Source organism: Camelus dromedarius, chromosome 3 (genome assembly GCF_036321535.1).
Source record: "Camelus dromedarius isolate mCamDro1 chromosome 3, mCamDro1.pat, whole genome shotgun sequence".
Taxonomy (NCBI): Eukaryota; Metazoa; Chordata; class Mammalia; order Artiodactyla; family Camelidae; genus Camelus; species Camelus dromedarius.
This window is the reverse complement of record NC_087438.1, coordinates 50476036-50502842: the sequence shown is the minus strand read 5'-3', so window position 1 is coordinate 50502842 and position 26807 is coordinate 50476036.

Sequence of the window (26807 nt, the reverse complement as noted above, 5' to 3'; positions counted from 1 at the left end):
TCTATTAGGCTTCATTGATGCCTCTGATGAGAGCCCTATTTCAGAACATTAAAAAAAAAAAAAAAAAAGGAAAGAGAAGTGCTGATATATAAAATTACTATTTCCAGGTAATTTTCATTTCTTTCTCAAAGAGTACTTGGGTCTCCATGACTTGGAGCACTTATAAAATCATCTCTTGTGCTAGCTGAACAACTCTCCAATTTTATTCACTGTTTGTACCCCCAGCGCTTTGCATACAGTAGGAACCCAAAAAATATTTGTCATATCAATGGATGAGTAACTTCAATCTCAATTGTCTCAAAAATTAATTTTTCAGTGCATCCTCATTATTTGCCTCCCTCAGACTGGGGTCCTTGAATCAATTTCTTGCCTCTCTGTAGGTCTTTGATGCCAACAAACCTTGTTGTGAAAGGGAAGTTTAATAAAATCCCGTATTTGGCGAATGATCACACACTTAAACAGCACCTGGTTGTGGGAGAGAGCTAAATCTTGGTAGATGACCTGTATATAAATTAGCAAGTACCTGCATTGCAGTATCTCCCGCCCAGAGCAGCAGCATCGCAGAATTATATAAAATACTAGCAGGGAATTCAGAGAGAGAAAGGGGCAATGGTGACATCTCTGGGAAGGAAAAAACACTGTGGAGCCTCTTGGCTTTCAATGCAAGACCATTCATTCAACCAGCCAACCAGTTCAGCTGCCAGAAATAGTCTCGTGAAACAAGACGAAATTATGGATTTGTCTTTCCTAAGAGCTGCCCATTGTGGACAGGCCCCTGTGGTGAGAATGAATCCAGCTGGAGAAGAGCCCTGTGGTAACAGCAGGTCATCCTGCAGAGGCTCCAGCCCCAGAACTACAACAGGGAGCAAAAGTTACAGCAACACGTTCTAATCGCTCCAGTGTCTAGGGACCAGGGCAAAAGAGAGGGGTCAGGAAAAACCCAAGCTGCATAAACAGAGGTAGAAGAATGATGGGTTATGCCTAAGAATAGAAAAGGAAAAACCATAGGGGTCATGGGAGGCTTTGAGATGAGTGTAGCATCGACAAAACCGTCTCCTGGGGCGGGATGTGATGCTGGTTTCCTCCCTGGCATAGAAGACAAGAGAATTCACTGTGCCGTGTCCTTCCTCCAGCAGCAGCTTCGAAATGATTACAGCAAAGCTGTAAGGATTAGGGGAGAATCCAAAGGGAAGTCATCAACATGGTTACTTGCTTGGGGGAAAAGAAGCCAGGAGAGGGTTTAAGAGAATCATTCTGCCTCTTAGCATGGGAGCGGGAGAGCCTGATACTCACTATGAGAGGGGAAGATGAGCTGGAAACCATGGCAAAACTGTGCCCTGAATAGTGTCCACAAAAGGAGCTCTAACGCAAGGAATGAAACCTGGATGAGAGGCGGGCTGGACAGGCTGCACCCCTGCCCAGGGCTGGACTAGCAGGAGTGCTTAGCCTGCAGGCAGCTGGTCAGCCCACCTGTTGTTTGGTTCTAATTCTCATGCATCCTGTACTTAAGCAGTGGCTTCTCTCTTGTTCAGTCCCCCTGCGTATTCAACAATCTTCCTGACATCCCCTTTGTGGGGATACCAAGCTAAAAGTCGCCGAGGGATACAAAGAAAGGAGTAGAAACCGTGTGCTGTGTGCTACAGCTCCATTTTGGTTCCATGTTGCTCTTGGCCTAATTTTTATGCAAATCTATCTCAGTCTGAAAGGCCGGCTAGGTCTAAATAACCTAGGCAAAGGAGTCAGAGTGGGATCGGGTAAAGTTACTCTATTCAACTAGTCAATGTTGGGATATTCATAAAAACACTATTTATATGCTTAGCGTCACAAAACAGTGGTTCAAGACTAGAGCTGAATGAAGATGCCAACAGAAGGGAATTTTAGGCAAAAAGAAAGGCTCATTTTTACCATCTAAATATATTGCGTATATTATTAGCTAAAGTTCATTTTCTTTCTATTGCTGAGCTCCTGTACAGCTAGAATTTTCTGAGATAGCAAAGGGGTATTCAGAACAGAGAAATATGTCTTATTGTCCTAAAAGTTGTCTGTCCAGTCTTGCTGCTTTTAAAAGTTGCAAAGAATCACTCTGTGAGTTCAAATACTTCCTTTTAGGCTGAATAAATAAACTTGCTTCCAAGTCAGGATGAGCAGACAGTTCCAAACACTAACCACGTAATGGCGTTCAGCATGAAGTCCTGGCTGTGATCTGTGAAGTCAGCGGTTAGTACATTCTGAACCTTTAAAAAAAGACAAAAGGGCACAATTCAACCTGTAGCTTCCGGTATAAGTGATGTTTATTTGTACATAATATTCTCTATTGTTTATGTGTATATCCACATACCTTGCTGTATCACTTAGTAAAATATCAGGAATTTTACTCAATTAAGTGTCCCTGGGCATTGAGACAGCTATGGGGCGTCAGGTAATCAGAGGTGGGATGAAGCTTGAAGAATTCAAGTGTCATTTCACACTGTTGCCAGAGGGCCTGTCTGTATTCCACCGAGGGAAGCGCTCTAAGGAGAAGGCTGTTAGAGACCCTTGGTCCCCAAGGACCTGAAGCCTGGTCCACTAACTTTATGGAGGAAAAACAAGGCATAAGGCTTCTGGAAGATGAATGATGATCTGACACTCTCGGTTTTGTGCTTTTCCCCTGTATAATCGTTTTTCTTCATGAGCAGAAGAAGGAAATCAAATAGGCTAAATACCTTGCCCAAGGTCATTCAGGGCTTTTGTCCAAGTTCAAAACATTGCTGGCTTGGGGATCCACCTGCAACATTCCTGACTAATAACCAGGAGGCAAAGGTCTCCTCCAGAATTAAGAGTTGCCTCTCCAGAGGAACTTTCTTGGGGCAGCTTTATGTTTTAGTTTTGTTTGAGCTGGAAGAAGAAAAAGGAAAGAGTGCATCGAACTGTTTTCAGGGTCAAGCTATGGATCTGAGATACAAAAGGCTGACAGTATTATGCCTGACTCTAGGCTTAAAGGGTTTGATTAACTGTTAAGAAAGATCTCCTGCTTAACAGACACACTACTATATATAAAATAGATAAACAAGGACCTACTGGATAGCACAGGGAACTAAATTCAATTTCTTATAATAAGCTGTAATGGAAAATAATCTGAAAATATATGTATGTATATATATGTATAACTGAATAGCTTTGCTGTACACCTGAAACTAATATTGTAAATCAACTACACTGCAATTAAAAAAAACAAAAGTCCTCTTGCTGGTTAAACAATATGTGGTAGAGCTGGGAAGTGTGTCTTAGCTCCCCTGGAAGCAGGTACGGCGCTGGGCAGTCCCTTCCCTCACTGCTCCTAGTAGCCAAACGGGGCCCACAGATGTTTCACTTGGCTTGCATTGTCCAGGGCCACAGAGTGTTTGAAAATAGGATTAAATTAGTTGCTAACTTGTATAAAAGCCAGGCGGTTTCTCCCTTCTGCTAAAAAAAGAAAATTCAAAAAATAAAAAACAAAAACTTGGCAAGTGGGGCCCATATTCCCATGCAGAGGCCACAGGCCGGGCACAGTCAGCCACTGCTGTTTTACGTGGGACACAAACCCCCAGCTGAGTCAGAGCTCCTGCCCTGGGCTACCTGCCCTGTCTGTTCCAGCCTCGCCACCTTTTCCCTCCCCTACTTCTTTCTTCCTGCCCCAAAGCCATGACACCTGGTGGTTCAGACTCTCCCGACACAGCTCTGCATTCCCACCCACCCTGCTGATGCTGCTGTATCTCAAAGCTCTGCCTTCTCCCGGTGGCATCAGCAAACTGGACCATCTTACAGGCCAATTAATGCAGTGCTTAAATCTTACGCTCTCAAAAGGCACTCCTTCATTTCCTCCTGGTCTTTTTTCCTGGACCTATTGGAAAGAGTACAGTAGTGTGAATTTCAGGCCAGGGGACTGGCCAGGTGGAGAGATTTGGGTACAGGTGAGCCGCCCATTGTGCCAGCCCTGGGGGTTGCTGCCCTTTCTTGAGATGGAGACCCACCCAAGATTGGAGCTCTGTAATTGGTGGGGTGGTGGAGCAGTTACACCTTTCCCCAGAGCCTCCCTAGGAACGGAGAGAAGGCCTCCCACCCCCACCCCCACCGCCACCTCTCGAGGTTCCCTCCAAGGAACCTCCCTCCAGGCCAGCCTTGACTGAGGATCAACATCTAAGGAGCCTGTCAGAGCCACCTGTGATGCCAACCGAGGCATCCTGGCCAAGGGCCAGGCACTGCTTAGGGAAACACACAGCTCCTCCCTTGTCCTGCAGGTACAGATCCAAGGTCATACCGGGCTGGAGGGTGGCTGAGGTGAGGACGGGCATGGGCTCCCGCAGCCCAGGGAGGAAGGGCGCTCATTTATTACAGCCTTTCTCCCTCCCCAACAGCTGGCCCTGATCTGTACTGTGAGCATCAGTTGGACAGCTGGTTTAGTTCCGACAGCTCTTCCTTCTCCTTCTCCCAACTTCTAGCTTTAGGAAGTACTTAACAAGTCTTGTGTTTAAACGAGACCAGGGCAGGGGCCTGGGAACACTAAGGAACAATAGGCAGGGGCAGTGACCTCCCTCATAGTCCCCTAGACTTTGTTCACAGCCCAGAAGGCACTGTATGAACTTGGAGAAATCATCCTGTGATGTGAGAGACGGCAAGAGAAGGAAGTGAGAGAGAGAAAGAAATGAACATAGTTTGGAAACAAGTTCCTAAAACTAATGTGTTCTTGGCAAACATTTATAATTTCCCTAGGTTTACAGGAATAGGAGAATTAAAGAGCTTAATTTCAAGTTATATCATTTATTATCACTCTATACACATGGATTCACAGTCCAGATTTAGATCCAAAAGAAAAAAAAGTGACAGGAAAACTGAGAGCAGGCAATTCAATGTTAAAAATAAAATGGCTAATTTGCTTAAGGGTGAACATTTTGATTCTATAGGGAAATTACTAGGTGTCAGAAATGATTTGCACGATGTCAGAGCATATTTTGAGTGGCTGATAAGTGCAGAGCCTCTGCTTTCAAAGAGTTTGTCATCTAACTGGGTTAAGAAGTCATGGGTAGTGGAAAGGACTGATAACAAAATTACTGTTTGCCAAACACTATCAAAAGTTTGTAGGAATAAGGACATTTCTTAGCAAAAAGCAGTGCTATGAGTTTTTAGGACAAAGAGAAAATGAAATCCATCAGGGAAGGTTTTGCTGAATTTGGCATTGACAATGGTTTACCTTCTACACAACAGTGATCTAGTGTTTGGCCAGACAGGAATGGTATTTTATTTCTAGCATCTAGCAGATACTCAGTGTGAGTGCTCAATTCACACTTTTTGAATGAATGAGTGAATGATTGAATTCAGGTAAAGAAAGCAGATAGGTTTTACTGTTTTAAGGCCTTCCTTTTAGGCACATTTCCCAGCCGAGGCAGATGCTTATCAGAGTCACAAGCCTTCCCCACATTTGCCAAGACACCCCTCTTGGTGAGACTCCTTTGGTAGCACAAGCTTGGAAAAGCATTTATGCGACTTACAGCCATGTGACCCTGGACAAGTCGCTGCACCACTGAGCCCTGGACCATCACGCGTCCAGCAAAAGCCATTTCACAGGGTTGCAGGAACATCACAGGAGATGGTGCAGGCAAAGCTCTGAAGACATGAATCTGCTTTTGTACAACTTCCTGATTTGCATATAAGAAAATTGCACATCGACCTGCGCAAGAAGGCTTCTCTAAGTACTTTGTTAAAAATTTTATTTGGTACTTCTCTTCCCAACTGTAAAAAAGTTTGTTCATGGGAAAAAGGAATTTTCTGGGGAAGCACCCACTGGCATGACAAACAGGAGAAGCATCACAGAGGACTTCCCGCTCCGGGCAAGGGGCCCTCGGTAAGTGGCTCCCGCCACCCCACGACGACGTCAGGGCGGAGAGGGTGAAGTCCTGCCGTGGATGTCGTGAACGTCGCGCCCCATTCCTCTAGCAGCCGCCCTGCTCACTACGGTGCCCCACGAGCCCAGCTCCCCCCACCTTCTGCTTTGCTGGAAGCAGGCCATGGGGTGGCTTGTTTGAGTGCATGAGCTTATCAGTAAAAAGAGATTTAAGTGCACAGGTTCGAAATAGGACTGTACACAGTCTGGGTAACTGGTCACGGACACATCTCTCTCCTCCGTGGTCGCCACCATCAAACCAGTTTGTTCCACCATGAAGCCGGGGGGCTTAGAAACTCTGCAGCCACGGAAGACAACATTGCTCACTGGAAGGGACCCAGAGGGTGTGACTTCCAGGAAGTTCTCGCAGCCTGAGGGGCAGGGCTGCCTCTTGCCTTGCAGAAGGAGGCAGGGAGCCGAGGGGGATCCATGAGGCAGGCCGAGTAGAGCCCTGGGGCGCGCTCTGTGTGTGTGTGTGTGTGTGTCTGTGTCTTTGAGGGGTGGTCAGTCTGAGGAATGCTGTCAGACGCTACTGTCCCCAGTCCTTCCCCTGAAAGCTCCTGGGAACCAGAAGATGCAAATCAGATGATACAAAAAAGCAAAGCAGACCACCCACCACTCAAATCCCTCTGTTTACAAATCAAACACGTGAAATAAGTGAATACACATGCTTCTGTTATTTTGGGGTGGGGGGTGGAAGAGAACACGTATTAGACATTCAGTCCTCAGTAGAGAGGTAGGCAGGGTGGTGGTTAAACTTCAAACTGTGGTTCCACCCTTTGCTAACTGAGTAATTTCAGTCTAAATGTCAGTTCTCTCACTGTACACGGGGGATAATAGTAGTACCAGCTCATAAAGTCATGATGGAATGAAATGCGATAATGTGCAGTAAACCATAGCAGGGTGGGTGGCCCGCTGTGAGCGCTCGACAAACAGGAGCAATTATTATTAATGATATATGTTAGAAAGTAATAATAATGTATGTTAGAAAATCCTTATTTGCCACGTATAACCGTTATGGTAGGAGACTCTGGAAAACCATCTCCCTAGGGGCTTCTGAGGGCTCAGTCATCAAATCCCACCTGGGCTGGCAGCTCCCAGGTCAGAGCACAAGGAGGCCATCGTCCATCCCCCCCATGGCACACTGTCACCTTCCCCAGGCTTCACCCTATGCCAGCTTATTTGATCTTTACAGTAACTCTATGAACAGGTGTTCCTTTTCTCATTTTATGGAAGAGGAAATGAAAGATCAGAGAGATCCCCAAGCTCACCCCCTTAAATGCAGAGCCAGGACTAAAAATCCAGTTCTACTCGTTATAAATACTGTGCTCTTTTCATCAGCCAGTGTTAAAAATACCAACTCCCTGGCCCTAAATCCCTAATTCCCAGAGAATCTGATCACTGGCCAGGACTTTTTTTTTTTTTTAAGGGCTGAGCAGCTTGGAGAATTCCCACTCTTGATCACACAGCTTCTTCATTATCTTGGATTTTGCAAATAAATGAATAGAAAGTTGGACATAGGAATTTAATAGACAGCTGAAAAACGGAGTTCCAGCTTTGAGAGGGGAGGAAACAGGAAGCTGGGCACTGGCAGGAGGATCCCTGGAGGACTCCAGGTGAGCCCAGTGGCGGTCAGCACGCGTCCGCAGCCTGCGAAGACTCGCTTCCACTGCGGTGAGCACCCTGTGGGCTGGGCACTGTTCCAAGTACATTCACACACAGTTTCGTGTCATCCCCACGACTGCCCTCTGAGATCATCCAGCTCCATTTTAAAGACGAGAAATGTGAGGCACAGAAACTCATGTATGTGAGGCTATTTATTTTTGGTCCCACACACACAATGAATTCACCAACTTGCTGAGAGACACAATGAGGACCAGTAGGTGGGTCAGAGACCAGTGGGCGAGGGGAAGGGCAGGACTCCCAGGGGCCTGGAGCACACCTATGGCTGTCTCCTCCCTTCCATCCCAAGAGCCGAGGTGGGCTTCACTCCTGTGTCAGGCCCCTCCTCCCACCATGCTCGGGGTTGCATGCCTTTTGGTCTCTTCCAGAGCCTTCTGGAAGCACTGATCACTGGCCCCTTTTCTTCTCTGCCCTTAACCTCTTCCACTATTAGTTCTTTCTCAGTGACCTGTGAATAGGGTCAGGTAAGCCCCACTTTTAACCTTTCTTCTAAAACTGATTTCATCGCTCACCCAACCCCAAATCTGCCTCTTCTCCCCTGTGTCCACCATCTCAGTTAATGACATCAGAATCCATTTGGGTGCCCAGGCCAGACATCTGGGCATCATTCTCAATACCTCCCCCTCCATCACTCTGTCACCCAACTCACAGCCACGTTGTAGCTGGTACCCTGTAAGCATCTCTCACATTCCCTCCCCCATCCCTCCACTGTCTCCGCCTTCAGTCACCACCATGTTGCATCAGCACAGTGCTGTCTGGACTGCTCTCTCCTTCTCTAGTTGTGCCAGCCTCCCCCACCTCTCGCTCATCAGTTCTCCACACGACAGTCAGAGTGATCTTGACAAACATAAAGCTGATCCCCTGCCGTTCCCCTGCTTAAAAACCCGCAGCACCTCTGTTAAGTCCCAGGTTAAAGACTAAAGTCCACATAGTGGGACACAGGCCTTCGGTGATATAACCCTGCTCACTTCTCCAGACTTACTTCCCTCTCCCCCCAGGATCCTCGCCCCTGCCCACCACCCAGCTGGGCTAGTTCTCCTTACCCTTCAGTGTGGTTGTCCCCGGGCCCAGAAATTCTCCTCCGAACTCTCCTGTGTGCTTAGTCCCTGGTACATTTACTCATCACATGATAGATGCCAGTTTTTCTATATCCTCAACTAAAGCACACCCTGCTCCTTGAGGACAGGGACTGAGTCTTAATTATCAGTACTTATTCTCCACACCATACCTGGCCTCAGTTAAAGCTCAGTAAATACAGGTTGAAGGAGTGAGTGACCCAGCAAGGCCATGAGGAGTAACCAGAAGCTCATAGAGGACTTCAGGGTTCAGAGTACACAGTGTTCTCCTCATTTAGGGGCCAACCTGGAAGCAGAGATGGACTGAAATGGTCCAGAGGAAGCCCCTGAGAGCTCATACTTGCTGAACCAGCTTTTCTGCTAAACACTTGCTGTTAATTATTTTCTCTTAATTCCCATAATAATCCTTTAAGGTAGATACTGTTCCTCTCATTTTACTGATGAGGAAACTGAGGCTCAGAGAAGACAAATAATTTGCTGAAACATGAATGGACCTAGAGATTATCGTACTAAGTGAAGGAAGTCAGGCAGAGAAAAACAAATTATCATATGATATCACTTATATGTGGAATCCAAAATATGACATGAATAAACTTAGTTATGAAACAGAAACAGACTCATAGGCATAGAAAATAAACTGACAGTTACCAAAGGGGAAAGAAGAGGGGAGGGATAAATTGGGAGTTTAGGATTAGCAGATACAAACTACTGTATATAAAATATATAAATAACAAGGTCCTACTGTATAGTATGGGGAACTATATTCAATATCCTGTGATAAACCATAATGGAAAAGAATCTGAAAAAGAACGTGTATATGTATGTATAACTGAATCACTGTGCTATAGATCTGAAACTAACACAATATTGTAAATCAACTATACCTCAATAAAAACAATAATAATAATTTGCTGACAGTCACACAGTGGTGATGCCAAGATTCAAACCCTTGTCTATGTACCCTTCTCTATGTTACAATTTAGTTCTACAGTTTCCGTCTGCAGTACAGGGATCTGTCACTCACACGGAATCTTTAGGGAGTTCCTATGACTCCACATGCAGGGCTAAAACCAGGGAACAGCTTATAAGGGAGGACAGTTTCCCACCAGATATGGTGTGCTCGAGCTAGAAGTCTGGATATCTTTGCTTAGCATCTAGACAAACTTAGATTCTGTGATCTTGGAATTTGAGAGCTGGAAAGGACCTTAAAAATTATCTAATCCGGTTCCCTCCTTAGACACATGAAGGGACCAGTTACATGCCCAAGGACATTCACTGATTGTCCCAACCCTGTGGTCAAGCCGTGCGTGCCTTGCCATGTTGGTGCTTGATTTTGTGTGTTTAAGTCTTTTAATAAAACAGCCCTCTTAAAACTTTAAACTGCATTTTGTTTTGTCAGAGGAAGGATTTCAACTTCCTTGATGGCCAGATGTCATTACAACAGTGGGCCTGGACCAGCTGGAAGCAGGAAGTTCAGGGGAAGTAGGGGCTTGGGTGAGATGGTTTCGATGGTGAGGGAAGCCCAGGGAGGGGGAGGTTGGAACTCTTCCCCAGCTCGGCCTTCCTCTCACAAACATCAGGGAAAAACACAATGGGACTTCAGACAGTTTTGTTTAACACATACCTTGTAGTAGGAACAGAAGGAATTGTCCTCAAGCGCTTACAATCCAGAGAGATACATAGGTGAGTGCAGTGATTAGACGCGATGAAAATCTAAGGGGAAAATTCTCAGAGGAGAGTTCCAAGGACTTTGCCTTGGGAAGTCAGGGAAGGTTTCCAGCAGTAAGTGGTTCCAAGCTGAGCTTTGAAGGAAAAACAGAAGAGGAGGCAGGCCATCTAGGACAGAGGGAAGGGCAAGGGGGAAATTGGAGGGTCTGAGAGTAAGGAGAGCGTAACTGAGAGCAGTGCGGCTCCAAGTGTGGGACACAAGCCAGCAGCAAGAGCATTTCCTGGGAAAGTGTTAAAAATGTGGTTACTGGGCCCCACGCCCAGACTGGCTAAATCAGAACCGCTGGGGGTGGCCCCCATGATCTGAATGGCTTAACAAGCCCTCCAGGTGATTCTGATGCACCCTAAAGGTTAAGGCCACTGAATTCGATTATTCTTAATTGAAGTCCACAGCATCCTTGCTGCCTTGGTGAGGCTTTGGGACGGCAGGGATGGGTGCAGACAGAGCATGGGTGCCAGTAGTTCTGAAACACCCCCTGGGCTCTGGTCCTTCTTGGACTCAATCGGGCATCATATATCACATCATGTACCTTATGGAGGCTTCACCCTCTTGTCTGGGAGGCCCTAGAGGGCCTGGCTTCCCCATGATTCTAGGTGCTGACCGTGCCAGTACCAAGTGTCACAGTCACGTCTCAAGAAGCCTTGTCACACCTGCCATGTCAGTGCCCCAGGAGGGTTCCTTCCTGGAATTCTCACTTTGTGTTCTTAATGAGGCAAACGTCACTCTGTCACATGGACCCTCCCAACCACCTGATTTGAAATCCACACAGACACACCTGCTCCAGGCACTCCCTGTACCCTATCTTACTTTGGTTTTTCTCTATCATATTAATCAACATCTACCCTCTGCTTTTTCATTCGTTTCTTTCCAGTCCTCCCAGCCTCCAATAAAATGTGTGGTTCATGAAGGCAGAGGCTTGTGTTGTTTTCATTTTACTGCTGTAGTCTCCAGCTAAGACAGCCTGGCACATAAGAGGTGCCCTATTCGCCCAATGAATGAATGGTTTACACCATGTGATTTGGCACATGTGACTTCAGTTACAATTGATTAAGCCAGGAATTGGTCCCTAATCCAGTTGCAGCTTCCCATTGGTCAGCCAATGGGCTTGGAGGGGGTCTGGCCTGAGAATTTTGTCATGGTGACAGGCTGAACCCATCAGATCCCACTGTCGGGGAGCTAGTGAGACACAGAGAGGGATGCTGACAGTCAGATGGGATGAAGAGAGGGGCCACAGAGAAAGGGCAGCAGAAGCTCAAGGCAGAGAAGCAAGGGAAGTGGAGATAGAGAAGAGCTGAGTCATTCTGAACCGTAGAGAAACCCCAGCCTGATAATCCCAGTGGAGAGCTCTGGAGCCAGCGGTTAAGATAGGAGAGCTGCTGGGGGGCGGCCGGAACTGCTCTTCTTTCCCAGATGATGCCTGGGTGGCCTCGCGGCCCAGCTGTGAGCCTTCTCCCTTAGTTCTCTGCACATCCTTAAAACAGCTTTCCATCAGCTAAGATAACCAGAGGGAGGGGTCCCTGGTCCCTTGAACAAAGGCACCTGGGCACCAGCCCCGCCCCTTGCCCAGTGGCTGGTCTGGGCGGCCCCTCGCTCCCCGCTAAGGGTGGGGCTTCGGCGGGTCTGCTCCCATTGTGGGCAGCAGTGCTCAGCTGAGCTGGTCCCTTTAAAGCATGGCCATGTGGAGGGGAAACTTGGGCAATTCCACTTTAAACAGGCCCTTTCCCTTTATGACTATGCAGGGAGAAGGTCAGGGAGAGGCCTTGTTGCTAAGCCAAGTGTGCAAACAAAATCCCATGTTTGCTGTTCCAATGCGGCCTTGGAGCGGCTCCTCTGAGGCAGGCTGGGGGTGAGGCGGGAGTCAGAAGGTGGATGGTGCCTGAGGGGAGGAGCATCACCCCAGCTTCCCACCCCCTCACTTGTTTGTTACTTGATCCACCTCTGGGCCTGGCACCCCCTACCCCTGCCATTTACTGTCTTGTGTCATTTCCCAAGGACAAACATGGAAAGCTTCCCACCTGCCCAGATGTAAGACCAATTGTTCTAGAAACTCTAAAACATTTTATTTTGGCTCTGCTCAACATTGGGATTGTTGGGGATCATATATTTTTCTTAAAAAATTTTTTCTTCTATTTCATTTTTTTTTTTGATGGAGGTACTGGAGATTGAACCCAGGACCCCGTGCATGCTAAGCATGTGCTCTACCACTGAGCTGTACTCACCACCCCCATATATTTTTCTTAAGTGAAAAGCATTCTATCCAGATGACATGATAACAAAAGCTCGTTTATTCCATGAATATTTATTAAGTTCCGCTAAATATTAACATCTAGACTGGATGTTGAAGAAATAGCAGTGATGAAACAGAAATTCCTGCCCTCACTGAGCTTCTGTCAACAAGAAAGGCAGCGAGTAAACAAATACTTATAAATGTGAGGAATATTATAAAAGAAGTATGAGCTACTATGAAGAAATCTTACTGAGGAATGAGTAGGTATTTTAACCTACTAAAGAGTGTGGAGAAAGCGTTCCACACAGTGGAAACTACGTATCAGTAGGTCCAGGGGAGAAACAGGGATGGAGGTAGAGAGAGAGAGATTGGTGCTTAAAAAAAAAAAAATAGAAGTCCAGTATGGCTGAACTGAACAGAGGGAACTGAAGAGACATCAAATACATTTTGAGGAGAAATAGAACAAGCTTTGTTCTTTATACTTTCCAAAATCTGGCATTTGACAGACAAATGACATTCTCTTCCCCGAACCCCAAACCCTGCATGACGTATGGTTTTACCAGTTCAAAGCAAACAGAAAACACACGATCATACTGAGTGTCTTTCGTTGTCCGCAGTCCATTTAGAAAAGTTGGCCACGTAGCCTGTCACCTGAGCCAGTTCCATTGGTCCAAGGCGGGGTGCCTGACCCCAGAGAAGCCAATCTGTAAGTTGGTCAGTGGCCTGTGAAGTGGCCTGTTACGAAAGATTTGTGGAACAGAGGCAGCCTATGCTACATGGTGATGGGTGAACCAGTAAGAATTTGAATTCTTATTTACACGGGCCTTTGAATATGAAACATCAGATAAAGTCAGTCAGTAACCGTACGAGCAGGAGAAACACACGCAGCGAGTTGCCGAGACTACATAATGGTGAAATCCTTGAGTAGGAAGCTCCAAAGCCTGTTGCTGAGGGTCTTCTGGTCCCCAAAGCACAGCTCCATCTCCATGAGGCTTGGCTGTGGAGTCGAGGGTCCTGTCTTTCTATCTGTGCACATGCCCCCACCACAAATCTCACTCACCTCCCGGCTCCGGCTTCTTACCCTGGACAGCCCAGCCCCATGAAGTGCGCAACGATGTGCAAGTGAAAAAGCTGGCTGATTCTTCACTTTTATCCCAGTTATTTAGGTAAGAGCCTGAGAATCAAAGTTTTCCTGGCTTTCCCCATTTCCTACCAGTTTTCTCTTTACTTATGTTTTCAGTATTAAAAATAGATCCATGGTTAAGCAAATATAATGCATTTTTTCAATATGGAGAAAAGAAAGCTGTATTTGAAGGAATATAGCCCTCGCTTTCCCTAAGTGAGTGTTCACTCTCCTATTTGCTGAGAAGCAGGGTCTCCTGGGCCCCAGGTTTGGGTCTTCTCAGCACTTCTCATTGCCGAGCTGGGAAGGTCATCAGTGCTGACATTGATGTTTCCCGTGAAACATCTCGACCCTCCAATAACAGTACAAGGTGGAGGGGAAAATGATCCTAATACTGCTGAGTACCTACTACATGCAGGCAGCACATCAGTTGTCTTTAGAACAATGCTAAGAGGAAGGCACCACTGACTTCATTCTACAGGTAGCAGAAGACAGAATCAACATTCAAACCCAAGTCTCTCTCCCACTTTCCTGATCCTTTTTGCTGCACTGTGCTGCCTCATTCATTCAAATATATATCATCCAGTCCCTCCTGGCTGGGGGGTATATAACTTTAAAGTTGCTTGTTTGTTTTATTTAATTTATTTTTGAGGGGATGTAATTAGGCTTATTTATTCATTTGTTTCAGTGGAGGTACTGGGGATTGAACCCAGGACCTCGTGCATGCTAAGCATACACTCTACCCCTGAGCTATACCCTCCCCTAAAGTTGAAATTGTTCTCAAGAGGTTTGTGATGGAGGCGAGGAATCAGACAGAGCATTCGTGATGAAAAAACTGAGTGACAAGTGCTATTCTAGATGTGTGCCCTGGTGCCCTAAGAGCTCAGAGGAGGGGCAGCTCCATCAGCCTTCAGGGGCTGCGTGGTGTTGGTCAAGGACAATGTCTTAGAAAAGATCATCTTTGACCTGAATTTGAAGGATAAGTTGGCATTAAGCAGATAAAAGAGCAGGGAAAGGCTTTTGAGGTCAAGGGACCAGCACAGGGCTGAGAAGGCATGACCTGTTCAGGGAATCACAGACATGCTTTTTTCATTATGACTAAAGTACTTCTGAACGTTGTGTAGGGTTGCCAGATAAAAATCCAGGTCGCCGGGTTAATTTGAATTTCAGATAAACAATAAATCATTTCTGAGTAGAAGTATGTGCCTTGCAGATTTCACCGGTATCTGTTTTTCTTTGCAGACTCTGGCAGCCCTAAAGTTAGGGAACAGTAGAAAATAAGGCCAAGCTGGTAGGCAAAGGCCAGCTTGTGCTTTTAGCAAAGGACTTGAACTTTTTCCTGAAGGCCATCCAGTGCTATCCAGGAACTTGACAGAGGGGAGTGTTATGGTCAGACTTGCATTTTAAAGAAGTGCGGAGACTAGATTGGAATGGGCTAGGTAGGAGGCAGGAGACCGGTTAGATGGTATGGAAGCATGCTAGTTTTCCTGTAAACACATTTCCCCTTCTTTCCTAGTGAGAGAGTTCTAGCTAAACCCTGGCTTCCCAGCTAAAGACCACTATTACAGTCTCCTTTGCTGCCATGTGTGCCCAGTAGTTCTGAACCCAAGTGTCATGTGCTACTTCTGAGTTTGGCCATTAAAATGATTGGGTGTGTGCCCTCTTCTCTCTCCTTCCCTCAAGCTAGAACTTGGATATGTAGGAAGTCAGCCCCACCAGGGGGGCAGGGACCATGCCCTAGGGTCTAGGGGATGGTAGAGCAAGGAGGTAAAAGGAATCTGGGTCCCCGAGTGATGCTGAGAAGCCCAACTGCCATTCCACACTGGACCACCCCCCTCCTCTGCACTGTCATCTGAGAGAGAATAGACTTCTACCTAATTTGAATCTCTTCAGTTTTTTTTAAGTAATATTTATTTTTGTTACTTTTCTTTTTTTATTGAAGTGTAGTTTATGTACAATGCTGTGTTAGTTCCAAGTGTACAGCAAAGTGATTCAGTTATACATTCTTTTTCAGAGTCTTTTCCATTATAGGTTATTATAAGATATTGAATATAGTTCCCTGTGCTCTACAGTAGGTCCTTATTGTTTATCTGTTTTATATACGGTAGTGTCTATCTGTTAATCCCAAATTCCTAATGGAATAGAATACAGAGCTCAGACATAAACCCACACACGGTCAATTAATTTATGACAAAGGAGCCAAGAATATACAGTGGGGGAAAATGGTGTTGGGGAAAGCAGACAGCCATGTATAAAAGAATGAATCTGGACCACAATCTTACACCACACACAAAAATTAACTCAAAATGAGTTAAAGACTTGAATGTAAGACTGAAAACCATAAAACTCCTAGAAGAAAACATAGATGGTAAGCTCCTTGACATCTGTCTTGGTGATGATTTTTTGTATTTGACACCAAAAGCAAAGGCAATAAAAGCAAAAATAAGCAAGGGGACAACATCAAACTAAAAAGCTTCTACACAGGAAAGGAAACTATCAATAAAATAAAAAGGCAACCTACCAAATAGGTGAAAATATTTGCAAATCATATATCTGATATCAGATAAGGGGTTAATATCCAAAATATATTAAGAATTCATACAACTCAATAGCAAAAGAACAAACAACCTGATTAAAAAATAAGCAGAGGCTCTGAATAGACATCCATCTTCCAAAGAAGATACACAAATGGTTAACAAGTACATAAAAAGGTGCCCAACACCACTAATCATCAGGGAAATGCAAAACTGAAACTACTATGAGTTGTCGTCTCATACCTGTTAAAATGTCTGTTATCAAAAAGAAATAACAAGTGTTGGAGAGGATGTGGAGAAAAGGGAACCCTTGTACACTGTTGATGGGAATATAAATTGGTGCAGCCACTATGGAAAACAGTATGGAGATTCTTCAAAAAATTAAAAACTACTATATGATTCAGCAATTCCACTTCTGGGTATTTATCTGAAGAAAACTAAAACACTAACTCAAAAAGATACCTGCACTCCCATGTTCATTGCAGCATTATTTACAACAGCCAAGAATGGAAATAACCTAAGTGTCTACCAATCAATGAATAGATAAAAAAAAATGTGATATATACATCTTTTTATGGCTGAATAATGTTCCATTATATTTTACATATATGTATAAAATGGAACGTTATTCAGCCATAAAAAGAAGGAAATCTTGTCATCTGCAACATGGATGGATTTGGAGGGCATTATGCTAAGTGAAACAAATCAAACAGAGAAAGATAAATACCACATGATCTCACTTATATGTGGAATCTACAACAAAAAAACAAAACTCAAACAAACAATAACAGCTAAGCTCATAGATACGGAGAAGAGATTAGTAGTTGCCTGAGTCGAGAGTTGGTGAAATGGGTGAATGGGATCAAGAGTTACAGACTTACAGTTATGAAATAAGTAACTTGTGAGGATGTAGTGTACAACACGGTGACTGTAGTTAACAATAATATACTGCATTTTTGAAAGTGGCTAAGAGAATGAATCTTAAAAATTCTCATCACAAGAAAAAAACTTTTGTAACTATATATGGTGACAGATGTTAACTGGACTTACTGTGGTGATCATTTTTCAGTGCATACAAACATCAAATCATTATATTGTACACCTAAAACTGATATAATGGTATAGTCAATTATACCTAAATAAAAAGCAAACAAAAATTGCTACAAAAATTTAAAGCATTTGTTTATATATAAAGAAAAATATATCATTTTCACATATCCATAATGCAGAAATGAGTGTCACATTGGAAATGGTAAAGAATGGTTTTTTGTACCAATTTTTAATTAAACATAACTGCCTACTCACCAAAAATGGCTTTTGGTCTTCTTGACAAACTTTTAGTTGCTTTAATTAGCATTATACTCAGCTGAAAATGACAAAACTTTATCACAGTTAGGAACTCAAGCACTTTCTATTTTCTTGCTTTGCTATCCTCAATTTGGCTTCCACCCCATGGTCTGAAATGATTGCTTGAGATCCAGCCATCATGTCACTGTTCCAGGTAGCCTGTGATTGCTTGAGATCCAGCCATCATGTCACTGTTCCAGGTAGCCTGACCTTTCTGGAAGTTATACATGACACTTCTGCTTACATCCCCTTGACTAGAACTTAGACACATGGCTACTTCTGTCTACAAGGGAAGTTGGGAAATGTGGTATTTATTCTGTGCCTATGTATCTAGCTAAAAGCAGGATGTCTATTGCTAAAAAAGAAGAAAACGGATTGCTACTAGAAGTGGCAGTTAGGGACCTCAGGGGCTGGATGATATAAATATTCAAAAAGAAATGCTTTTTAAAATTATGCTGTAATAATGATAATGACTTTCCTAAAAAGGTCAAGTGACTTTCATTCATTACTACAGGGCACAACATGCCAATGGTCTTAATGGGGAATAATTTCCCCAAGAGAAGCTTAGTGGGAGACAGAGAGGAATAGACTCTCAGAACAGAATAGGGGCTCCTGTCCAGCCTGATTAGCGTCAGTGGGCAGACGGAAGAAAGGCAGCCTCCTCTACAGCAGTTCCCAGCACCAGTTGCTCAGGTCACCTGATTCTTATCTCTTGGAATCAGGACAAATCATGAGTTTTGATGACTTGAAATTTGAGCTGTGGGGAATTTAAAGGAACCTGCCGTGTTTGAAATCAAATGAACACACTGGGATAATGAAACACATTTGCATCCTTCAGATAATGACCGTCTAACCCCTACTCAGTTTGCTGGGCTCCAGCCTCACGTGGTGGGCTAGAGCTCTGTATTTCTTACACTAGAATTTATTCCATTGAAAATAAAGATGAGCGGTCAGAAATAAAATGATGCCTTTGGTTGTTAGCAGCAAGTGGCTTTTAAATGAAGCTTCTGTTTCCCCAGATTAAACTATAATCTGAAAACTGATTCATTCATTTGCTCATTCATTCACTAGGTCAAGCATTGCTTGGAAGTCTCTGAGCACTTGGCAGGTCTACAGAGATGACCTTGAAAAGCCTGGTCTAAGTTGGTAGGTTTGCAAGCATCCATGATTTCTATCAACTTTGTATGTTTCGTGGCTTTTCATTCAACCGAGAAAAAGCACTGAGTTAGGAAGTTGGCATTCATGTCAGCCCCCATGCACCCTTGGGCAAGTCTCAAACATTTTGGGGTCTAGGTTCCTTAACTGTATGCTGATGCTAGATAAGGGGTCTCAGGTCAAATTCCTGTTGTGGTTAGGCATGTGACATTAGTAACAGAAGTGGACCCGGCTTAAGAAAGATAGAGGCAGAGGTCTGTTTTTCTTTCCTCTTAACTCAGGTTCAAGAAAAATGACAGTGTGAGGCCAGTGATCAGTGGTCCCCAACACTCAGCTTCAAGACCAGAGAAGCTACAGGGAGCAGTGGGGACTGGGGTAAACTGCAGAGGACAGGCCCCTCCCAGGTGGGGCTGCCATCACTGACCTTCAGTGAGGAATGTAAACCAAGTGCTTCCAGGTCTTTGGAATTTTCAAGAGAATTGAGAAATAAGGATTTTTTTCCTTTTTCTATTTTCTGATTTGGGGGCAACTAATTCAAACCTTTAAAAAGCCCTGTGCCAGGCAATCGTGTGCTGGTCAAACTAAACAAATTTGGTTTGTTGGGCTGCCCAGTTACGGTTTTTGGGTTACACTGTAGTCCCTGGAGCAGTAATTCTAAAGCTGAGATTTCTGGACCCACCCACTAAGTGCTTCAACAGGTCAAAATCACCAGAAATTACTCATGAAGTTTTGTGAGTGTACAGTTTTGGCAGGGAGAGGATTTATAAGTTTCAGCAAAGTGAAGAAACCATGACTAGCAAACTTAGAAGATCCACCAATCAGCACAGGTTTCCAGCCCTTATTTTCCAAATGCCAAACAATTCATGATAATGTAATCAGACACTCAGTTCACTCATTCATTCAACATAAGTTACTGACATTTACTACGTAACAGGCACCTCGTAGGCCCTGGGAATAGAGAAGCGATTAAAAGAGACCAAGTCTTTGTTCTCATGAAATGTACATTCTAGTTGAGGGACAAAGATAATATCCGTAAAAGCAAAATGGTGCCTCTTGTGTCAGGTGGTGATGAGGTTCATGCGAGTCAAAAGGAGGGAGAGTGGCAGGGTGGGACGGAGGGGCATTCTAGGCGGAATGAAGTGGGAAGGGCTCTCTGTTAAGATTCTACCTGAGCAGAGACCTGGCTGACATAAAAGAGCAAGCCGTGCACTTTTCCAGAAGAGCATTTCATAGGAGGGTGAGGTGAAGACAAGACCCGAGGCAGGTGCAAACAGCAGTCTGTTGCTGGAGCAGCAGGGTTAAATATACGTACTAGTGGGGTTAAAGAAAAGACTTTGAGAATTTTTAAAAAATAAAACAAAGAATTCCTTCAAACAACTGGCAGTAGTTTTCTCTCTTTATACTAATGAAGCCCAATTTTAAAGCAGATCTAGAAAACACACACCCACTCCTAGCCAGACTGCTAGGCACACACCCACTACTGGCTGGTGCTATAAACTGGCTCCAACTTTCCTGAGAGCTGTCTAGTAAATTTAACTAGAGCTGTAAAACTGTTCACACCCATGACTTGGTCACTTCACTCTGGGGAACATTTCTAGAAGGCAAAAGGGAAAGAAAAAACAAAACTCCAAATCTACTAAAATGTCCTTAGCAGCACCCTGTATAATACACGTGAAAAATTTCAAACCATCTTAATCCTCAAAAATGGGATGAAAGTAAACAAGAATAAACAAATAGTGAATTTCACCATGCTCATTCTATAAAGCTGCTAAATGACACATGGGGACAGTATTAATGAGTGGAAAGGTACTATCTGAAAAATGGAAAGCGGGAAAAAAAACGAGCTGTGTACTTATGCTCATCAGAATTATGGAAAAGGTATTGCTACACAGTAACCAAGACCAAATGAGAATCTGGAGGGCTACAAAAAATCTCTTGTTCAGTCAGATCTCTTTCTGGATGGAGTTGCTCATGTTCATAATGATCTTTAATTTTTCTTCTGCTGTTGGGTAACACGTCAGATTTTTTTAAGCTGAGGTTTACCACCTGTGAAGTACCATCCCTTTATGATGCCGCTGGAAGGGACAGGGCTGTTCCGCAGGCGCTGAACTCACCGTGTGATGGTGAGAAATATGCAAGGCGGGGTCCACAGGGGCACAGCCCGCCTTGCACCGTAACTGGAGCTCTACGACAAAAGGTCATGGCTTTAGTATCTGCTCTACGGAGAGACCCACTGAAAAGGACAGAAAACCGACACAGCTCCCGGGAAGGCAGCTCGAACTGTAAACTGCTGTTTCAACTGTGGTAAGGGTGCAGAAGAGCAGAAAGTTCTCTTTGCTGTGACAGTTCCCACACCCTTCCTGGTGTAGCCCAGCATCTAATTTTGTAGTTATCTCCTTGTGGGCAGAGAGGGTGCCCAGCTTACAGAGTTCCAAAGAAAAGCTCTTGCCTGGTCCACGATGAGCTTTGAGACGTGTTCTTGTCATTCAGGTCAATGGTCATCTCTTCAGGGAGGGCTTCCCCGGCCCCCTGATCCAAAGGAGCTCCTGTCCAGTGATGGGGGACACATCACCCTGTGTTACGTTCTGGGTATTAGTCCTGTACACAGTCTTACAGAATCTTGTTAACTTACTTGTGTGCTTCTTTATTGTCTCTCTTTTCTCCCCATTGTAATTGTAGGCTCCAGGGAGGACCATGTCTGTCTTATTTCCTATTGGTGCCTATAGTGATCTCTGGTTCACAGTAGTTCTTCCGTATTTATTTTTTTAGTGAATTAATAAACAGACTTGAAACAATCAGCAATGTGGGGTCTCTGGACCTCTGCAACTCATCTGGATATCATTTCTCAAGCCACCCTGAATGAAGGGGTTGACACTGGAAAAGGAGATGAACCTTGGCTGCCGTGTTCATTAGCAACCCAGCAGGAGTGGTACATTATCTGGGGCCCCAGGAAAAGAGCTGCTCTGGGGAGTAAGGGGTGCCTGTTTCACTTCCCTCCTTGAGAAGCTCCCTGTATTCCCACATCCCCTTTCTTCCTTATTCCTTTCCCTCCCTTTGCTTCTTCTAGAAGATAAAGGCTAGCAGTCAGGTAAGCGATAGTGGACAGGAGGGAAATCTCTCTCCGTATCTTTTCCTTCAGCAGCTGCAGGGCCCTTAGAGAGGAGAAGGGCACCCATGGAGGCTGGAATGTGGGAAGTGGTCACTCAGGACATGCAGATTTGTGGTTAATTCTTGCATCATTTTAAACAAATGGCTTGCAAAATAGCCCAAGGGGATAACATGTCTCCTTCATTCCACAAAATGGAAACCTAGAATGTCAGGGGGAAGTAAAGGTTATCGCGTGGCCATCATCAATGGAAAGCTGATTTCTGTTGGGTGGGCATGGAAATGCTGTCTTACTAGCACACTCGAAAGCAAAGCTTCAATAGGCTACGTGGGGTTACTGTCCTGCAATGTCTGATACCCTGCTTCACAGTGTGTGAAGAAGGAAAAAACGTGGCGATTGAAATGAAGGCTAAAAATCCTTCTCTTTCTACATATTCTTATCAAGAGACAAGACTTACAATGCTTTTTTTCTGACAATTTAAACTGGATTGTTGAAAATGTGCATCCCTCTGATAATCATCGCTCACGTTTATTGAAAACTTAGTGTGTGCCTGGCATAGTTCTAAGTGCTTTATACGAACTCACAATCCTAAGCAGTAGTTACTATTCTCTTTTATTGATGAAACCACTGAGGCACAGAGCAGTTAAGCAACTTGTTTGAGGTCATCCAGTTAGACGTGACAGAGCCAGGAAATAGATCCAGAAAATCTGACTCCAGCATCTATGCTTTTAACCTTTAGAGAGAGGGCTTTAGAGGGAGAATCCAATTTTCAATTATGTTGACTTTTTATAAAGCTCGACTTATGTAAGAGTGCAATAAAAGTTTGCAACCAAGAAAAAAAATAAAAATAATTACGTAAAGCACCAACCACCACAGAGTGGTACAGTGTTGGTGTCCAGACACGTGTCACCATTGACTTGCCATGGTGTCTCGCCATGTGCTTTCTCCCTGTAAATTACTCATTTCCTCCAGCACAGTTACGTTAGCTTGATCTGCTGGGAACTGCTGCTCCTGGGTCTTTTTCTCAGTTCCAAAGAAGCAAGACTCCTCTGGGTGTGGTTCATCACAGCTGCACTTGGGGAAGACCTGGACAGCCATTCTGTGTCTAGGCATCTCTCCTCCAGCAGGACAAACGGCAGAGCCCTTTGTAACAGAGGAAGAGGCTCTAGTTGGGTAGTTCCAGGACCGCCAAGCCTCACCCTGTGTACTCGGGACAGCGGGGGTCAGTAAGGCCCCAGCATCCTGGTTTGTGCCCCACTGCTTCTGCCCCCTTCCCTTCCTGGATACCAGAGGCCCTCCCGTGGAGCTGGGCATCTGGGGACTCATGCAAGGCGCTGTGCAGGCTGCCTTTACGGGAAGCAGAAGCAGAGCCGAGTTTGGGGGCCGTGGGTGAGTCACTCAGAGTTGCTACCAGGGTCACCACACACCCAGGTACCTGCTATGCATGCCAATGACAATAGAAAATAGAGATCGCCTTATGAGGAGTCCTGTGAGACTTAGGCAATGCCGGGACTCCACCCCATCTGAGCACGCCCAGGACATCTGGCTCCCGTGACCATGGCCCCTCAACAGCCTCCGGTGAAGGGAAATGCAGACCTGCCTCCAGCAGCAGGTTTGAGCCAATCATGCTCATCACAGTGGTACCATTTACGGAGGATTTATGGGCCGGGCACTTTGCATATACATTTTCTCAATACTTACAGGCTTCAGCGAAGTACAATCAATCATCATGTCCAATGTGTAGCTGTAGAAATGAACACCCAGAAAGACTAATTTCACTTCCACCGTGCACTCATATCTGCAAAGTGGCAGAGTCAGGATTCAAACCCACATCTGTGTAAGGTCAAAACTCAGAGGATGTCACAGACAAGACGTTATACAGAAGCCACGATGCACACGAGTACACACTGCCTGCTTTCTCTTATGTGAAGTTCAACAAGCAAAACTTGTCTAAGACTTGAGAGAAGTCTGAATAGTGGTTACATCACTAGTGGGGTGGTACTGACTGAATGCAGGAACTCTCTGGCTTGATGGTTATGTTTTATATCCTTATCTGTGTGATGGCTGTGTGGGTGTATACGTATGTAAAAATGATAAAGCTGTATACTTGAGAATTACTCACTTTACCATGTGTATGTTATACATCAATTTTTAAAGTGTATAAACACGGACTCAAAAGTTCAAAGAAAATAAATGCAAGACTTTTGAGGGTACAAAAAACCCTCAGAGGAGTGTTTCCCATAAGCTAATGAAGATTCAGCCTCAGAGCCCCCTGTTTGCATGGGTCCCATCTAAGGAACTTGGAGGGCCATAGCAATGTGCTCACCCGGTTATATGCTATACAAAAATTTGCAAAACAAAAACCAAATTGCAAAATTAATAGATTATGTCCTCAGTTACCATTTCCTTCTACTTCGTCTTCGCTCCCTCAGACTTGCCCGGGTGTGGGGTGGAGCTGGGCAGTGCAAGGACCTGGCTGAGAGGAACCTGAGTTGGGCTGCATTGACCTGGGGTTCGGTGGGTCACACTGATGTGGCTCACAACCACGTCTATGGCTGTTCGGTCGCCCCTGGCTGTCCCACTGAAGGAACAGCTTCTAGGAATACGACCGCCCACTGTGCCCGCTCACCTGGCCCCGTGACTCCAGCATACCAAGCCAGAGACTGGACTGCAGCTATAAATGTGGCCTGTGTCTTCAGCACCGGAAGTATGTGGAAATGGAGACGAGATATGAAACTTTCAAAAAAAATCATTAGTAATCAAAACTAACTTTTATCTTTCTGTTCTCTCTATAATGATATCACAAAACTGTCATCATATATAAAGAAGCAATCAAACAGCATGCAGCCAAAAAATATAAAAAATTATAGAGGTGTGTCAGGCAGTGAATTAATAAAAAAAATTATAGAATTTTTCTGGGTTTTGTTACAGTCTGTGATATTTATCAGTTTAAAAAATTTTATAACTTGTGGGGGGTTTCTTTTCTCCTGCTGAACAGTTACTTTTGTAGCTAATTTTTTGTTTAAAATTTCGCATCATTTTTCCTAAAGAGGACTCCCCAAACCTGGAACTGATTGTGCCCAAACTCATAAGGTTCTTAGCATCAGAAGGCCCCCCAGTCCTTAGTGTGGACAGAGAAATGGGGCTTGGAGGCCTGGAAAAGCCTGAGCTCCCAGCACTTGAGAAAGTGCACAGGTGTCCTCTGACATAGATGGGAGGCTGCAGGGGCCCTTGAAGGCAGGCAGGAGGCCGAAGAGGGTGCAACTGCGCAGCGAAGCTCCCAGGAGAGGCCAGCCACCAGCGTGCAGTGGGAAACTTCCAATGTTTTCAAAGAGCAAAAAAGGGCTGAGGGAACCTTACGTACCACTTAGCCTTTTGTGCTGTGCAGTGTGTTTCTATACAGCCCCATCCAAAACTGAATTTGCAGATGAGATTTCCTTGGACATCTTGGTACCACCTTAGGAGCAAGCAAGCAGAGGTGAGCAGGTGGGAGGAGCGGGGCTGCCACACACATGGTCTGCTCTCCCTCCCCATGGGCTTTTGGGCAGTGGACACAGACATATAACCGAAGGCAGGTGGCTGCCGGTGCACTCGGAGTCAGGGTAGGATCATACTGTGTCCTCTATGATCCCAGGTCACACCAGCTCATTCACTCTGGCCCCAGGGCTGGAGCTTGTGTTTGCTTCAGGAATTTGTCTCCTTTGATTTTCACTTCTCCACCTGGTGTCTGGACTGCAGATTACAGGAGATGACGAGGCATCTGCTCTCCCCCACTGAACAAAGAGACCGTGGTGAGCATAGGCTGACGTGGGCTACCCCAGCTCCGGGATTGCTTCTCCTTCTAGCTCCCCTCACAGCCAACCAGGGCACAGGCCGCTGGAAGCTTCACGGGGATAGGCCCACAGAGGCCGCGGTGCAGGGCGGGAACGATGCACCCATGGACTCCAGGATTAGAGAAAACGATTGCACAGAGAGAGCGAGGTCTCATTTGGAATTCTAATAAGCAGAGAGGCTGAAGGAGGCGGAGTCACTGATCTAAGGACAGCCTGACACCGGCCTCGCAGCCTGGCTAGCCTGTGCTGGGGTGTCCCCCAGCGTTCTCTGTTTCTGGCTTATGAGTGTGGGGATCAAGGATTATTCCTCAACTCTCTCTTTATGTCCCTCCACTGAATGAAGAGCCCACAAAAGAGTAAATATAGACACACAGCCTGCACCACTCTGTGACCACAGGCACAGTGACCTTCTGTGTCCGCATATACACACAATACAATTCTACACACAATATACACACACACTAAAATCAGTAGCATTTGGGATAGAGTTATGGGCTGAATTGTGTCCCCCACCTGCCCCCGAATTTTATATTTTGAAGTCCTAGCCCCCAGTACCTTAGAATGCAACTGCATCTTTAAGGAGAGGTAACTAAGTTAAATGATGGTATGAGGGTGAGCCCTAACCCAAAATGACTGATGCCCTTCTTAGAAGAGGAGATTAAGACACACAAGTACAAAGAGAAGACCATGTGATGACACAGAAAGTCAGCCATCTAAAACCAAGAGCGAAGCTTCAGAAGAAACCAGTCCTGTCTACACCTTGATCTTAGACTTCCAGCCTGAAACATTGTGAGAAAATTGATTTATGTTGTGTAAGCCTGCACTCGTTTGTGACACTTAGTTATGGCAACACAGCTTTCAGTGATGATAAAATCTGTGCTGTCCAGTATGGCAGCCGCTAGTCCTGTGGTCACTGAGCTCCTGAAACGTGGCTAAGTGTGACCGAGGAACTTAATTCTTAATTTTAGTCATTTTAAGTTTAAGTATAAATGGCTGTGTGGGGCTGTGGTGTTAGACAGTATGAGTCTAGAGTTCATGGCCCTGGTGTTTGCTTACCCGATGGCTGCCTTCCCTCGTCCTTGCTCACTAAGCCCCAGC